The sequence below is a fragment of the Tamandua tetradactyla genome, chromosome 18 (genome assembly GCF_023851605.1).
Source record: "Tamandua tetradactyla isolate mTamTet1 chromosome 18, mTamTet1.pri, whole genome shotgun sequence".
Lineage (NCBI taxonomy): Eukaryota > Metazoa > Chordata > Mammalia > Pilosa > Myrmecophagidae > Tamandua > Tamandua tetradactyla.
Window position 1 is genome coordinate 47,305,735 of NC_135344.1, and position 16,396 is coordinate 47,322,130.

Below are 16,396 nucleotides of genomic sequence, written 5' to 3' on the forward strand. Positions count from 1 at the left end.
TCCATTGTTTTTTCCATCTTTTCTACTTTGTCCTTCACTCCCATAAGTTCTGTGATTTGTTTTTTCAGATTTTCTATTTCTTTTTGTTCAGCCCATGTCTTCTTCATGTCCTCCCTCAATTTATTGATTTGGTTTTTGAAGAGGTTTTCCATTTCTGTTCGTATATTCAGCATTAGTTGTCTCAGCTCCTGTATCTCATTTGAACTATTGGTTTGTTCCTTTGACTGGGCCATATCTTCAATTTTCCGAGCGTGATCCGTTATTTTCTGCTGGTGTCTGGGCATTTGATCAGGTTTCCCTGGGTGTGGGACCCAGCTGGTTGAAAGGTTTTTCTGTGTGATCTCTGGGCTGTTTTTCTTTTCCTGCCCAGTAGGTGGCGCTCGTGGCGCTTGTCTGTCTGCGGGTCCCACCAGTAAAAGATGCTGTGGCTCCTTTAACTTGCCAATCCAAATCTCGCAGTCGGCCTGGGAAACCGCGCGTGGAGGGGGGGTCACCGGCCAACGCAGCTTGGGGGAGTGCCGGTCCAAATTGCCCAGCTGGCCCGAGACGCCAAGTGTGGTGGGAGGGCCCCGCTATCCAACGTTCCCAGTCGGACCGGGAAGCCACGTGTGTGGAAGGGACCCCGGTCGCCAGCCGCCCCGGCCCGGGAAAGTGCGTACCCCTCGGGTATCTCACCGCAGCGGATTCTCCCTGCCCGTTCAGCTGTTCCAGAATGGGGTACGCTGTCTTTTTGGTCTCTGTCGTGGCTCCGGGAGCTGTTTCATATTGTTTCTGTTTCTTTAGTTGCTGTTCTGGAGGAGGAGCTAAGACCCGCGCGTCTTACTAAGCCGCCATCTTCTCCCTGGGTTATACAATTTAAGCTTTAAGTTCTTGTTCTCTACGTCAATTCTGGCCCCTGGTAACCTCTATTCTAGTTTCTGACACTGAGTTTGCTTATTCTATTCATAGCAGTGAAATCATACAATATGATATTTCATAAAACATGGTGTCTTCAAGGTTTATCTGTATTGTCACATATATCAGAACTTCATTCCTTTTATGGCTGTATAATATTCCATTGTATGTGTACCCCACATTTTATTTATTCATTGATTGATGGACACTTGGGTTGGTTACATCTTGGCAATTGTGGATAATGTCCCTAAAAGCATCAATATGCAAATAACTGTTTCAGTTCCTGATTTCAAATCTTTTGGGTATATACCTTATACCAGTCTTGAATGTAGGTGATTGGGTTTTGTTCTTTTCTGATTCAAGAACCCTTTTATTCTAATTCTCAAATATTTACTTATGGTTAATATTGGTAACAATGATAAAATACATCAGTTTAAAGTAGACAGAAGTGAAGAAGTCAGGTTTCAGACTATGGGCACGTATGTTGAGGTACATGGAGAAATTGCTTGTATGTTTGCATAGACTGGACTTCTGGAATACTATGGAAAGAAAGGTGCCATAGAAAACATGATGCCACTATTTCTGTCTTTAAAAGTACTGTGTGTGGTTGTGTGGTTCTTTAACTATCATACTAGTGTGCACGTATTTCCTTCGCTGAAAAGAAATCTTACTCCTGGTGTTGCCCAGCCCAATCATTATACTTGAAAAGGACCAAAGGAGATTTGATTTCACAAATGATAACCGTGGGAGTGACTTAAATCTAAACCCTGTTTTTCAGGGCATTCTGAAGACTTTATTATCTGCTCAGATTTGCTTCCTACAAAAGATAAGCTTGTTCACTGGAATGAGGATTGGACTTCCTGGCTTGGTGCAGTCTTTTCTGCTGTAGTTCTCTTTCAGGAAGTGAATAGGAAGCCATGTGTGCTATAACAGTATGGTAGGCGTGATGCCTGGAATTACTGGCTAGTCTTTGATCAGCCACTAAAATTCCCGCATGTTAATGTAGTTGAAATTATTCTCCAAGCGTTTTTTTTCTCTAACATGACAGTAAAATGTATGAGAGAAGAGAGCAGAATTATTAGCAATATCTGCAAGAAAAAAAAACAACAGCCATAGAAATATTTAAATCCAGAAATATCTTAGTAGTTAAGACATTTATTTAAAGCAATTAGAATTTTAGAACTCTATCTGGGTGAGCCCTAAAATGGGTAATTACTCCAAAATACAGGAAATTCATTCTCTTGGGTCATGTAGGTGAAATATGGTCCTGAGACCGTCCTAGAGTGATAATCACAGGTATATAGTGCTGTATAATTTGAAATTTTCTGCATTAACTTTACTTGAGCCTCAAAACCCTGTAAACTAGATATTCCCATTTTATAAATGAAGTAGCTGAGGCTTAGATAATCTGAGGGAATCCTCGGCCAAGGTCTCATAAGTAGTAAATTGGAGGAGAGAATACTTCAGATCTTCTGACTTTGTCCCCAGGTGTATTAACTGGGTAGCTGCTAATACCAGCCCTTTGCTGGACACTGCAAGAAATATAGTCATATGGAAGTGTGTTTTTCATTAATGAATATGAAGATGAGAACAATTTAGTAGTACTTAAATTAAGAAATAAATAGAATAGTAACAAGTCATAGGAGGTTAGTGTGAGGCTAGAGTAAGAAATGTTTTAGTGATAGTGCTGTGCTGGTGCTTAAAGGTCATACATAAAATTTGGACACTTGAAATATACTGGGTATTTGCTGTCAGGGCTTTCTAGAAGTGGCTTAGATTTCAAGCTAACTCTAACTCACTTGCAGTGCATACAAGACAGACACACCTAATTCATTAATGTTGAAATGTAGCAATATAAAGAAGGCTCCCATTCTTAGGAAGATGTATGTCTTAATTGATTATTAAATGTCTTGGAGTATGTCTGTTTGGATCTATTCTCTTTGGGGTACGCTGCACTTCTTGGATCTGTAATTTTAAGTCTTTCATAAGAGTTGGGAAATTTTCAGTGATAATTTCCTCCATTAGTTTTTCTCCTCCTTTTCCCTTCTCTTCTCCTTCTGGGACACCCGCAACACGTATATTCATGCGCTTCATATTGTCTTTCAATTCCCTGAGTCCCTGCTCATATTTTTCCATTTTTTTCCCTTTAGTTTCTGTTTCTTGTCGGAGTTCAGATGTTCCGTCCTCCAGTTTTGAAATCCTATGTTCTGTCTCTCGAAATCTACCATTGTAGGTTTCCATTGTTTTTTTCATCTCTTCTACTGTGTCTTTCATTCCCATAAGTTCTGTGATTTGTTTTTTTCAGGCTTTCAGTTTCTTCTTTTTGTTCTTTCCTTGCCTTCTTTATATCCTCCCTCAATTCATTGATTTGGTTTTTGATGAGGTTTTCCATGTCTGTTTGTACATTCTGAATTAATTGTTTCAGCTCCTGTATGTCATTTGAATTGTTGGTTTGTTTCTTTGACTGGGCCATATCTTCAATTTTCCTAGTGTGAGTTGGAAACTAGGCATCTAGGCATTTAATTACCTTAATTAGTTTATTCTGGAGATTGCTTTCACTTCTTTTATCTAGGGTTTTCTTGCTGGATGAATTTGTTGTCTATCTGTTCTTTGACATTCTGTTCAGCTTTATCTGGACCTTTAGCTTAAGTTTTGTTTAACAGAGGAGAATTTTTCTTGTTTCTTGCCCTGCTTGTGTGGTGCCTTCCCCCCCACCACGCTTAGGAGGGTCTACTTAGATATTATAGACCCCAGCCAGATTTTCCCAGACCAAACTGGCCTCCTATCAGGAAGAAAGAGTCACCTGTGTCGGTTTTCCCTGAGGGTGAGACCCAGCAGGTTGAAAGACTTTCCTGTGAAGTCTCTGGACTCTGTTTTTCTTATCCTGCCTTGTGTGTGGCACTTGTCTGACTGCAGATCCCACCAGCATAAGATGATGTGGTACCTTTAACTTTGGCAGACTCTCCCTGCTGGGGGGGCGTGGTGGAGACAGAGGAGAGGTTGTAGGCTGGTTTTAATGGCTTCAAATTACCAAGCCCTGGTGTCTGAATTCCTTGATGGAGGGATTCCACCTGAGTTGCTTCACCCCTCCCCTGGGGAAAGCACAGTCTCCAGACAAGCCCCCAAAAGAGCTCACTTCTGCCTATGACTGGGGCAGTTGCAGTCTGAAAAGTCCTGCCACTGTATCCAGAGGCAGTCAAGCCTTTGTAGATACACAGCCACAAAAACCTCTGTTTCCTTCTCCCCCCCCCCTTTTTCTGTCAGTCCTGCCCCCTTTGTGCTAGGGCAAAAATGAGCAACCTCCACTTTGATCAAGTTCACCTAAGCTGGGGGCCTATTTTTAGTAGTCAGAATTTGTTAATTAGTTCCACAATTGGCGTTTGATTGTGCCCAGTCTCTGCTGCTGGTAAAGTCCTTTCCTTTCTCCTCTGGGAAGCGGCCTGTGGGGGAGGAGCTCTGGCCGCCACAGCTTTGGGAACTCACGGTTCTGGGGGGTGCTTGCAGCCGGTCCAGCTGGTCCAGACTTGGGTACGCTGTGTGTCTGGTCACTGACATGGCCCCAGGAGCTGTTCTGTACTGTTTCTGGTTATTTAGTAGTTGTTCTGGAGGGTGAACTAAAACGCGCACGTTGTTAAGCCGCCATCTTGACCCGTAAGTCCTGTATGTCTTAATTGTAGAGATAGATTTAGCTGGAGCCTGTAGAGGAGTGAGGATGAGGATGGCAGCGATGAGGGAAGGGGTCTAGATGAAGTGAAAATTTGCTTGGACTTTAATATGGGTAAATTTTGAAGAGTTGACAGGTTTGGATGTGACCAACTGAAGTGAGCCTTGGTGTGAAACTGGAACTTGACAAAGCTAGTCTGATTTGAGGGTTGGAAGAGGCTGAGGTGATACTGGCAAGTGAAAAGTAAATCACTGTTCCAAGGATGGAAATGTGAGCTTTGTAGAATGAGAAGAGAAGAGGAAGAGAAATAAAGTGACTCATGTCAATGAGAGTTGAGAAGAGTGAGGTAAAACAGTGGTTCTCAAAGTGGCACCCATGTTATGGTGCTGCCTGAGATTATTTAGGTGGCAAGTAGAGGAGCATTTATTCTACTATGTTATGTTTATTTTAATGTGCAAGTCAAAACTAAAATTAACATGACAAAACTTTAATTATGTGGATGCTATTCCTTCAGAGTTAAGCGCTTAAAAATGAGTTGATTTATGTAAAAATATCAAGTTAATTTTTTGGTCACTCATGGTAAATCAGTTATGTAGGATGGCATGTAGCTAATTGAGATTTGGAAAATACCATTAAAATTTGAGAAAGGTGATGTGAGGGAGACTCCTAGGATTCTGAAAAGCCTATGTCTTGATCTAGATATTGGTTACACAGATGGATACACATACATATCCACTAACTGAACTATGCACATTATATTCGTGGCCTTGACAATGTGCTTTAAATTAAAAAGATTTGAAGTAGCAATTGGCCAAAGAGGTGCATAGAATTTATAGAGGGAAAAGGTGCAAAGTTTGTCCTCTAGTTAAGTTTAAATTCTTCATCTTTGTCAATAATAGAAAAGATGCAGGTGAAATCTTTACTTACATCCTCTTCTTTCCAAAAGTAACCTTAGGAAAATATGTAGTTAAACCATTACATGAAGAAAAATTTGAAGATTCTCTTGCTCTTGACTGTTGCATTTAAGAAAGATGTGTGCGTATGTGTGCATGTGAAAAGGTTTCAGTCATACAATGATTAGATTTTTCCCATTATTTTGTGGCTTAAACTCCACTCATCAACTTTTAAAAAAGTATTTCCTTATGCATAATATATAATTAGTTAATGGAATATCAAAGCAATAATAGACCATTACATAGTTGATTAGTAGTGAAAGTTCAAATTTGGGAGAACTTGGGATTTAGCTAACGCAAGGAATACATAGGCATTGGATGAGGATCTTGAACAAGGAAGGGAAGAATAATTTGAGTAAAAGATCCTCTAAATAGGAATTTATGTAATTCTTTTTTTGCTTCAAGTGAATTTTGTGTTTCTTTGTTCAGTAGAGGCTTAATAATTCAAAATTCATTATTTTTTTGGAAAAATTACTTACCAGCCTTCATTTTGAAAAAAGTAACAAAACACATTTGTGAACAAGGTCCAGGAATTCCCTGCATTTTAATAGTAGTGTTTCTAAAGAATTTGACTATTTAAACATTAATAGTACATGATAATTTTATAGTTCCATGATTTTAGGTTTTTACTTCTAGCTGCTCTAAGGTACTGGAAACTAAAAGAAATATTAATATAATGATTCAGGAGTCATACTCATATGTTAAACCCTACCTTCTTTGTATAATTCCACCGTCACCTTTGATCTTTCACCCACTCTTTAGGGGTATTTGGGCTATGACCATTCTAACTTTTTCATGTTGGAAGGGGTGCTCAATAATACGGAATAGGGGAATGAAACTAGTTGATATTCTGGAAAGGCTGGTCCCTCAGCATTTTAGAATTTATCTAGTCCAGGGACTCATCTGGAGGTTGTGTAAGTTTCTGAAAAGTTACCGTAGTACATGGAACCTTTGTAGAATCTTATGTAATGCCCGAGGTATTCTTTAGGATTGGCAGGAATGGGTTAGGTTGGGATTTGGCAAGTTATAGTAGGTAGCAATGTCTAACCTGAGGCTTGTGTAAGAGTAGCCTCCACAGTAGCCTCTTGACTCTGTTTGCACTCTCAGCCACTGATACCTTATTTGTTACACTTCTTTCCTCCCTTTTGGTCGGATGACATTGTTGATCCCATGGTACCAGGGCCAGGTTCATCCCTGGGAGTCATCTCCTAAGCCACCAGGGAGACTTTCATCCTTGGATGTCATGTCCTACATTAGGGGAACGGGCAATGGTTTCACTTGCAGAGTTGGGCTTAGAGAAACAGAGGCCACATCTGAGCAACAAAGAAGGTAGGACCATTTTTTAATAGTCTTTTCTGCTATGTCCTAGATCTAGTCCTCCTTGTTGATGGTTTCTGATGCTTATATTTCCTTTGCCTGGGCCATCACTTCTTGTTTCTTTGTGTGTTTTGCAAACTTTTGTCAAAAAATATTTTGATATATTCATGTATTGTTTTTGAAATTTAGATTCTTTGAATGTTCTGTCATTTGACCATGAATAACTAAGATCTATTAGCTTATTTGCTATTTATGTTGAATGGCATCAAATACAATGTGTTATGCTATGTCATATTAATGGATATCCAGTTGCCTAAGCCTTGGTGTTTTCTTTTATAATATGGGCATAACTGTAACCACGTTGCCAAATTCTTGTGAGAACTAACATGTTAATGGATAATTGAACAGTTTATATCCATTTTTCTAAGCCTTCATGTTCTCATTTATAAAATAGGCATAACTGTTACCATGTTCCCAAATTCTTGTGAGAACTACGAGAATGTGGGCAGTACAGCTTGGATAATTTGGGAAAATTCTCAGTTAATATATCCCTTCACATTTTTTTTGAAAGAATCACCATTTTATTTTAGAACAGTTTTAGGTTTACGAAAAACCCGTGGAGATAGTACAAAGAGTTCTTATTACTCCATAGCCAATTTTCCCTGTTAATAAAATCTTACCTTAGTATAGTACATTTGTTACAATTAGTGAGCTGATATTGATACATTATTATTAAAGTCCATCCTTTATCCACATTTCCTTAGTTTTTAATTTATAATTATAAACTTAATCATTGGGATGTATGGCATTATACATCCCCTTTCAGTAACATTTCCTTAGTCTTTAACCATTGTCCTGATTCTGTTTCAGGAATCCATGTAGGATACCACTTTACATTAGTTGTCATGTCTCCTTAGGCTTCCCTTGGCTGTGACAATTTCTTAGACTTTCCTTGTTTTTATGACTTTGACAGTTTTGAAGGTTTTGAGGTTACTGCTCAGATATTTTGTAGCATGTCTCTCAATTGGCAGTTGTCTGATATTTTTCCCACAAGTAGATTGGAGTCACGTGTTTGGGGAAGGAATACCACAGAGCTGAAGTGCCCTTCTCATCCCATCCTGTCCAAGGGTACATAATGTCAAAATGATTTACCTGTTGATTTTGACCTTGATCACCTGACTGAAGTTATGTTTGTCAAGTTTCTCTGCTGTAAAATTAGTCTTTTTCCCCTTTCCATACAATACTCTTTGGAGAGAAGTCATTATGTGCATCCCACACTTAAAGAATGGGAATCCATTATTTTTTCAAATATGAAATTCTCTAAGTGAATCATTTCAAATATGGAATTGCAGTGAATCTGTTTTGAATTCTATTTCAAGAACTTGCTTAACAGATATTCTATGGTTTAGGATAATTTCTTATTTCTTCAGATAATGGGTTGAACAGTACTGTTCTCAATGAGTTGTATTATAGTCACAGCACCCAAGCATCTTTTATGAAAGCCAGTATTTTCCTAAGCAAAAAGTTTGAAACTTTCCAAGTAATGCTTCTCTTTCCTGGTTCTTTTTACTGCTTTTTTCGTCTTTCTTAACAATTGGGACTTTCTAATTTCTGTTGTTAGCCCACTTGTCTTTCTTCCTGGATGTTTATTATTCTCAACCAGGAGAAAAGGGATATTCCATCCTCTTTGGGGATGTGGTGTGGTATAGATAATTTACAAAATCAGGTTTTATCTATAAATTTGACAATCTTGTCTGATGGACGATGTACAGAAGATGGAGTAGGGGGAAGGGGAGGCAGATGCCTTTAAATGATTATGATACACTGCCTGCACACATTCCTAAAAACCTATTTAGCTCATACACATCTCATGGTTTAGCTAGACTTCATTTGCTAATGATAAAGTCCAAGTCTTCCAGCTCAGAATACTAGAATCACAGTTACATATGCTTACTAGATATTCTAAGGGTAACTCACACTTAACATGTTGAATTTCCTTATCCCGAAGGAATTTCTACCCCTGCATTCGCTATTTCAAATAACAGCATCTCAGGTAAAATATACAGATCCTACTGGACATATTAAAATAACAACAACAACAAGAATAACACCTCCATCCACCATCATCAAGCGTAAAATCTAATCAACCATTTGTTGCTAATTTTTTTAGTAAAAATATTTTACCTTTTAAATTAAGATATTATGTACATACAGTGTGGTTTATAAAGTGCGTTGCTCTATTCCTGCTGCTACTGACTTGATTCAGGTCCTCATCATTTCTTTCCTGGATAATTGCAATAATCTCTTAGTTGAGTTTCTTCTTCAGTTTCATCATCTTCTATACTGTGGCCGGGTTGACTCTTTCAGAACCATGTTTGTTAAATGAATGAATTTATTTTTACTTTGTACCATGCACCTTGGTGATGGTGAATTGCCATATGCTTACTGTACTCTATCCATTCTGCCCCTATACTCCTGCTGTTTCCTGTACCTGTCATGCTCTGTCTCTCCTCACTTCTGAGAATCTTTCCTAAACTCCCAGTTGGGTAAAGATCTCCCCACATCCAGTTCTTGTTATGTTGTAGAACTGGTCTTCACCTTGGCATAACACATCATGCTTTATTATAATTACTTATTTATGTTTGTCTTATCTGTTAAATTGCATGTTCTTTTGGACAAGAATTATGATTCATCTTTGTGTTCCCCAGCACAGTGACTGACATTACTACAACCTTTACAGAAAAAAAAAAGCAACTAATCTAGAAGTAGGTAACCTCTAAAATGATGGCATTTTCGTAGACTCCTAGAAGCAACAGTTTGTTGGCAGTATTTTATTCTCCATCATTCATTTCTTCTGGCATTCTCAAATTCTGGGTTTTTATGTTTACTTCATGTTTCTATATTTTCCCATTCACCTTATTTGTTTTCTTTTCTTTTTCTCTGTTTATTTTCCCTGCCCAAAGGAACAAAACTCTCTATGTTTTGAACATCTGATGTATGATTACCCCCTAACAATGCATATTGTCTCTTCATATTTCCACCCTTTCCAAATCACCATGAGTCTCTATCCTGTTACAGTTTTTTTAAAAACTTTTTAGTTTGTATAATATAACATATATATATACAAAGCAAAGAAAGAAGAAAAAGTTTTCAAAGCACACTTCAACAGGTAGTTTACAGGACAGATCCCATTCCAGTTTTTTTTTTTTTAATATTTTTTATTAATTTATGAAACATAACCACATACAAACAGAAACATTCTTACCATATGATCATTCCATTCTTGTTTTATAATCAATAACTCACAATATCATCACATAGTTGTATATTCATCATGATAATTTCTTAGAACATTTGTATCAATTCAGAAAAAGCAATAAAGAGAAAACAAAAAAATTCATACATACCGTACCCCTTACCACTCCCTTTCATTGATCGTTAGCACTTCAATCTACTAAATTTATTTTAACATTTGTTAAAATATGTTCCCCCATATTTATTTTTAATACATATGTTTTGCTCGTCTGTCAATAAAGTAGATAAAAGGAGCATCAACACAAGGTTTTCACAACCACACAGTCATATTGCGAAAGCTATATCATTATACAATCATCTTCCAGAAACATGGCTACTGGAGCACAGAGTAAGAACCATGGAAGCTCGGGTCTGAAGCCAAGAAACCTCGGCCAGGAGAGTGGACCCATCCATATACATGGAGAGGGTGAGTTTACCCTGAAGGGTGAGGATGAGTCTCCCCTCTCATTGCAGTGGAAGACTGATAGTCTTCATTTCTACACTCTTCTCCACACCTCTCTCTCCTTTCTTTTCCTTTCTGTGTCTAGTGCTCCCTTCAGTATTTCTTGCAGAGCTGGTCTCTTGGTCACAAGTTCTCTCAGTGATTTTTTTGTCTGAGAATGCTTTAATTTCCCCCTCATTTTTGAAGGACAATTTTGCTGGATATAGAATTCTTGGTTGGCAGTTTTTCTCTTTTAGTAACTTAAATATGTCATCCCACTGTGTTCTCACCTCCATGGTTTCTGCTGAGAAATCTACACATAGTCTTGTTGGGCTTCCCTTGTATTTGATGAATTGCTTTTCTCTTGCTGCTTTCAAGATTCTCTCTTTCTCTTTGACATCTGACATTCTGATTGGTAAGTTCTTGGAGTATGTCTATTTGGATCTATTCTGTTTGGGGTATGCTGTGCCTCTTGGATCTGTAATTTTAAGTCTTTCATAAGAGCTGGGAAATTTTCAGTGATAATTTCCTCCATTAGTGTTTCTCCTCCTTTTCCCTTCTCTTCTCCCTCTGGGACACCCACAACACGTATATTCGTGTGCTGCTTCATGTGGTCATTCAGTTCCCTGAGTCCCTCCATATTTTTCTGTATTTTTTCCCTGTATTTTCTTTTGCTTGTCAGATTTCAGATGTCCCGTCCTCCAGTTCACTAATCCTAACTTCTGCCTCTTGAAATCTAACATTGTAGGTTTCTGTGGGTTTTTTTTTCATCTCTTCTACTGTGCCTTTCATTCCCATAAGTTTTGTGATTTGTTTCTTCAGACTTTCAATTTCTTGTGTTTGTTCATTCCTTGCCTTCTTTATATCCTCCCTCAATTCATTGATTTGATTTTTCATGAGGTTTTCCATGTCTGTTCAAACATTCTGAATTAATTGTTTCAGCTCCTGTATCTCATTTGAATTGTTGGTTTGTTCCTTTGACTGGGCCGTATCTTCAGTTTACCTAGTATGATTCATTATTTTTTGTTGGCATCTATGCATTTAATTAACTTAATTAGTTTATTCTGGAGATTGTTTTCTTTTTTTTTTTTTTCTTTTTACCTGTGATTTTCTTGCTGGATGAATTTGTTGTCTATCTGTTCTTTGACATTCAGTTCAGTTTATTCTAGTCCTCTAGCTTTGGTTTTGTTTAACAGATCAGAATTTTTCAGTTCTTGTTTTTTGTTTCTTACCTTGCCTGTATGGTGCCCTTTTATTCCCCCGCTTCCCCGCTTAGGAGGGTCTACTTAGGTATTATAGACCCCAGCTAGATTTTCCCAGACCAAACTGGCCTCCTCTCAGGAGGAAAGTCACCAGCATCAATTTTCTTTGAGGGTGAGACCCAGCAGGTTGAAAGGCTTTCCTGTGAAGTCTCTGGACTCTACATTTTTCCTGTCCTGCCCAGTATGTGGCACTTTCTGCCTGCAGGCACCACCAGCATAAGGTGATACCATACCTTTAACTTCAGCATACTCTCCCTACTGGGGCATGATTGAGACAGAGGAGAGTCTGTAGGCTGGCTTTAAAAAAATTGCTTCACTTTTCCAGGCCCTGGGGTCTGAATTCCTTGAGGGAGGAATTCCACCTGAGCTGGATTCCACTCCTCTCCCTGGGAATGCACAGGCTTCAGACAAACTCTCAGACAAGCTCAATTCTGCCTATGCCTGAGGCACTTGGAGCCTGAGAAGCCTTGCAGCTGTATCTAAACAGCAGTCAAACCATAGAAACACAGCCACAAAAAAGAAAAAGAAAAATCCTTTTCAAATCAGGACCCTCTGTTCTTCGGGTTTGCCAATCAAGAGCAAAGTTGGTACATTGCTCTGTGTATCTCCAGGTCCTATGTGCCCCCACCTTTTGTTCAGGGCCCAGACCTTTTCAAATAGAAAAAAAAAAAAAAACCTTGGTTTTTTGTTTTTTTTTTTCTTTTTTCTTTTTCCATCAGCCCTGTCCCCTTTGTGCTGGGGCAAAAACCAGTGATACCAGCTTTTACTCAAGATTCAGCTGAGCTAGGGGTCTATTTTTAGAAGTCAGAATTTGTTAATTAATTCCACAATTGGGGCTTGGTTGTGCTCAGCCCCTGCTGCTGGCAAAGTCTCTTTCCTATCCCCTTTGGGAAGCAGCCTATGGGGGAGGGGCACTGGCTGCCATGGCTTGGGGAACTCACAGTTATGGGTGGGCTTGCAGCAGGTCCAACAGGTCCACACTGGTGTACACTCTGTGTCTGTTCACTGACATGGCCCCAGCAGTTGTTCTGTACTGTTCTTGGCTATTTATTAGCTGCTCTGAAGGACAAACAAAATCCCACACCTTGCTAAGCCGCCATCTTGGCTTCTTTCCCAACTTGTATTCCCCCATTCCAGTTTTTATGCCAGCTATGATAATGTTCTTGATTTATTGTACCATTTGGAGATCTGTAGAGAAATGTCTGAGAATACCTCCATTCTTCTGTAGACAGTATATAATTGAGTCACATTTTTTTTTACCCAGTCTGATAATCTCTGCCTTTTGATTAGATTATTTGAGCCAGTCACATTTACAGTTATTATTGATATATGTCTGCCAATTTACTTTTTGTTTTCTATATGTGCCATGTCTTTTTTGTTCCTCTGTTCCTCTTTTATTGCTTTCATTAAGTGACTATTTTCTGATATAGCATTGTAATTTCTTTAATGATTTTTTTCAGTATATACTTTTTATGGTTACTCTAGGATTTGCTATATGTATCTTAACTCATCCAAATTAGGTTTAGATTTATGCTAGCGTAATTCCAGTGACATTAAAATGTTAACCTATATAGTTTTATTCCCTTTCCCACTGTTTTGAAGTGATACTATTATACATATTACATCTATTAATGTTACCAATCAAACAATACCTTATTGTAGTTATTATTTTACCATCTGTAGTTATTTTCGTATCCCAGTATAGGTTTGTGCCCGCCTACCTTTTTTATGCTATTGGCAAATATATAACATACATATTTGGCATGGGCAGGCTCCGAGAATCGAACTCAGGTCTCTGGCATGGCAGGTGAGAATTCTGCCACTGAGCCACCCTTGCACTGCCCTCCTATAGCTTTTAAAATAAGTTAAGAGACAAATAGAAAAATATTCATTTAAATTATTTTGTTTTTGTAATTATGTGGTTGCTTTTACTGGTGCTCATTGTTTGTTTATGTGGATATGAATTACCATCTTGAGTCACTTGCTTTCAGCATGAAGAATTTCCTACAGCATTTCTTGTAAGGCAGGTCTGCTAGCAGCAGATTCTCTCAGTTTTGGTTGTCTGGGACAGTCTTTATTTTGCCTTCTTTTGAAAGAGAACTTTGCTGGTTATAGGATTCTTGGGTAACAGTTGTTTTCTTTGAGTATTTTGAATATGTTATCCCACTGCATTCTGGCCTCTTGTCTGTTCTGAGACACGAACTGTTAATTTTTTTTAGGTTTCTCTTGTAAGTGACATGTTGTTTCTTTCTTACTACTTCTAAGACTTTCTCCTTGTTTCTGACTTCATCATTTTTACTATGATTTGTCTGCAGATCTCTCTGCATTTATCTCCTTGGAGTTCATTGAATTTCCTGGTTGTATAGGTTATTGTTTTTCAGTATATTTGGAAAGTTGTCATCTGTTATTTCTTCAGACTTTTTCCTGCTTCTTTCTCTTCTCTCCTGATATGAGAATGTTCATTATACATATTTTGACATGCTTGGTGTTGTCCCACATTTCTTTGAGTCTCTGGTCAATTTTCTTCATCCTGTCATTTCTTTGGCTAGCATAATCTCTATTAATCTATGTTCAAGTTCACTTTCTCTTTCTTCTGACAGTTTAAATCTCCTGAGCTCTCAGATTTTTTAAAATTTCATTTGTTGTACTTTTCAACTCCAGAATTTCCATCAGATTCATCTATAAATAATTTCTATCTCCTTATTGATATTCTTTATTTTCTGCAACATTGTCATCATCCATCCCTTTATACCTTTAGTCTTGGTTTCATTTAGTTCTGTGAGCTTGTTTATAATGACTATTTTGAAATCTTTTCTGATAAATTTGACTTCAGGTCACTCTCACTGACAGTATCTGCTGCCTACTTTTTTCCTATATATAGATCATACTTTCTTGTTTTCTTTGCATACCTGAGAATTTTTTGTTGGAAACTAGACATTTCAGATATTTTATTGTAGCAACTCTGCATACTCGTTGCCTCCCTTCATATCACCACCACGACTTGTTATTGTCATATGCTTGATTATTTATTTAGTGACTGGCTGGGATAGTTTTAATGAAGTCTCTTTCCCCTCCCATAGTGTTAAAAGTCTGATTTTATTGCTGAGGGAGATGTAGTTTTGGGTATGCCCACAATCACCTGAGATGACTAGGGATTTTGGTAGGAGACTCTTCCTCTCCTTCCATGAATACACCAATTATTAAATTATACTAATTTTCAGCTGACTGCACAATTGTTTTCAACAATTCCCTGGGACATAAATTGTCCTGTCAGTTAATCCAGTCAAATTATGGCCCCTTTGATGGAATGGTTTCTAAGGTCGTGTTTAATATTTGTTCCAATTCCAAGAGGGCTCTCTTTCCAGCTACCTTATTCTCCAGTTCTCCCCAGCAAACCATCTGACCTAAGGTTTAGCTTCTATCTTATATCTCCTTCCAGTTGCCTTTCACCACAACCTCCAAAGGTCTTGAGAGTCTTCTTAGGTTTCAACTTCTTGAAACTTCACAAACCCTATTCTGTTGTAAATGAAGTTAGTTCCTTTCTGATGAAATTAGGAGCTGTGAGTTTTATGGCCTGTTGCTCCCTCTACTCAAAATCTCTGAGCCAGGGTTCTGGTGCTGGCAGTGGGAACAGTAGCAAGCTTCTGAGTGAAACTCCCACTCTGAATGCAAGGGCTTGTTGGAGGCAGGGGTATGCAGTGGTCTTAGTTTCTCTCTGCCTTTCCTGGCATGGAATCACCATATCACAAGCCAGGATGAGTGATATCAGGACCTCAGTCTTCTTAGTTTGCTGCATTCTGTGTAAAGCCTCTGTCTCAGAAATGTGGGCTGGGCAGTATATTTGGTGCCCCTTTCTTTCAACTGTGCTTACCCAGGACTTAGTCTTAGCAACTGATAACTGGAGTTAGGATGAGACAAACTGACAGTCTGCTCCTGCCCAGAAGAAAGTTCTGCAACCAGGAGCTGGGGTAAGAGTGAGCCTTGTGTTCCTGGCTGCAGTAGTCTAGAATGGAGTCTGCATCTCACTGAGCTGCAGTGAGGAGTGGAACAGTCTTATTTTAAATTCCACAGACTCTAGTCTTTCTTACTGAATTTTCATACATTTTCTTGAATAGATGTTTCTCCATTGGTGTTTGTACCTTGCATTATTTTCAGATGGTTTAAAAAAAAATTTTTTTCCCACCAGTTTCATTGGGAAGCAGGTCCGTGGAATTTCTCATGCTGTCATGCCAGAAGCCTATCTCTTCATCAGTGATTCTTAAAGTGAAATTTTTGAACTCTTTATCCCTTGATTTTTCATTTTTTCTTGAAGTAGCGTAGACACCCCCTCACTGCTCCATTTTATTCTCCTAGTGCTCAATTTTATTTTTTTCATAATTATGTTTTTATTCCCCCCCCCATAGAAATGTTAGGTTTATGAAGGCAGGAGACCTCATCTGTTTCGTTCAGTTTATTCCAGTGATGAATAACTATGTACCTGCTATGTGCCAAGTATTGCCATCACACTTAGAGTCTTTCAGGACAGAAAGGAGGGTAAACAGTTAGTCATCAATACTTCTCAGTATGTGCT

At 38.4% G+C, this 16,396-nt stretch overlaps 1 protein-coding gene across 12 annotated transcripts in view; it reads left to right on the top strand.

The window, feature by feature from the left end:
* RPRD1A (regulation of nuclear pre-mRNA domain containing 1A) overlaps positions 1-16,396 on the top strand; it is a 95,990-nt gene that overhangs the window by 55,038 nt on the left and 24,556 nt on the right. The window lies entirely within an intron of this gene.